The sequence below is a fragment of the Penaeus monodon genome, chromosome 30 (genome assembly GCF_015228065.2).
Source record: "Penaeus monodon isolate SGIC_2016 chromosome 30, NSTDA_Pmon_1, whole genome shotgun sequence".
NCBI lineage: Eukaryota > Metazoa > Arthropoda > Malacostraca > Decapoda > Penaeidae > Penaeus > Penaeus monodon.
In genome coordinates this window covers 31,100,067-31,101,111 of record NC_051415.1, presented here as the reverse complement: position 1 = coordinate 31,101,111, position 1,045 = coordinate 31,100,067, and the positions used below count along the sequence as shown (strand labels likewise).

The 1,045-nt window shown below is 42.0% G+C and overlaps 1 pseudogene; it reads left to right on the top strand.

Annotated features, from left to right (window-relative positions):
* Positions 1 to 1,045, top strand: part of LOC119592409 — a 10,963-nt pseudogene that overhangs the window by 5,399 nt on the left and 4,519 nt on the right.

Below are 1,045 nucleotides of genomic sequence, written 5' to 3'. Positions count from 1 at the left end.
TATGTTCAGATCCATACAACAGTGGCGGTCTCACCACTGTTTTATTAAACCCTTCGACCTTGCACTTATTCTATCGCCAAACAATCCTGACGCATTTCCCGGTTCCTCCATCTTTCTTGCCCCTCTATCATTTCTTTACTCGTCCAGGTCTCCATTTTCCGCCGCGTACAACGAGGTATTTAAAGGTTCCGACTCTTTTCAAGTGTTTTCATGTATCGTAATCTCTCCCTCACTTTTATCACGAAAACCCAAATATTCTGTCTTCCTACTGACTTTTAATCCTCGGTCTCCCCTCTGTTGTAGAGCTCTGCTGTGTTGTCTGCAAACGCTGTTCAGAAAGAACATCCATAATAAGATTAAAACGGTATGGACTTAAGAAAGAATGCTGATGTCATAATAATAATAATTACTTAATGTATCCAACCTGTGACTCCCACACTGCTTTTTCTCATACATACCCTTGGACTAATCTTTAAATTCTCGAATCCCTTCTAGCATCGTCTTCGCAATTGTCACCTTTTTCGCCCTTTTTGCTTTCTTTTTCCACTTTTCTCATCTTTCCCGCAAACCAGGTCTCTCCCATCTCTTCTTGCCTCTTCTTTCTTTTTAATCACCCTTTGCACCCCATTTGTTCCACCACCAAAATCTTTTTTTCTAGGGTTCCCTTACCGATCTTTAAATTAACACTTTTCTCAAACTCCCTTACTACCCTTTCTGTTTTTCTCCCCCCACTGTTGTACCCCCTCGCACGTTCCGGCCCGCTCTAAAACTTTCTTTCTTTTAAACTCATTTTCAGGTACTTTCCTTATCCTCAAAAACCTGATAATACGCTCTGCTTTCCCTTTCGCCTTTCCGATTCCACACTCCATCTCGCAATCCACCCAGCCGTTATGCTGCGCCCGCCACCGCCCCTCCATTTATGACCTACAGTTTCTAATCTCTTTCAGGTGTTGCATTCTACATAGGGAAATCTATTTGATTTCCCTGTCTACTTATGTTGGTTTATATACTCCCTCTCCCCTTTTTTTAAAGGGAATGTATTGCA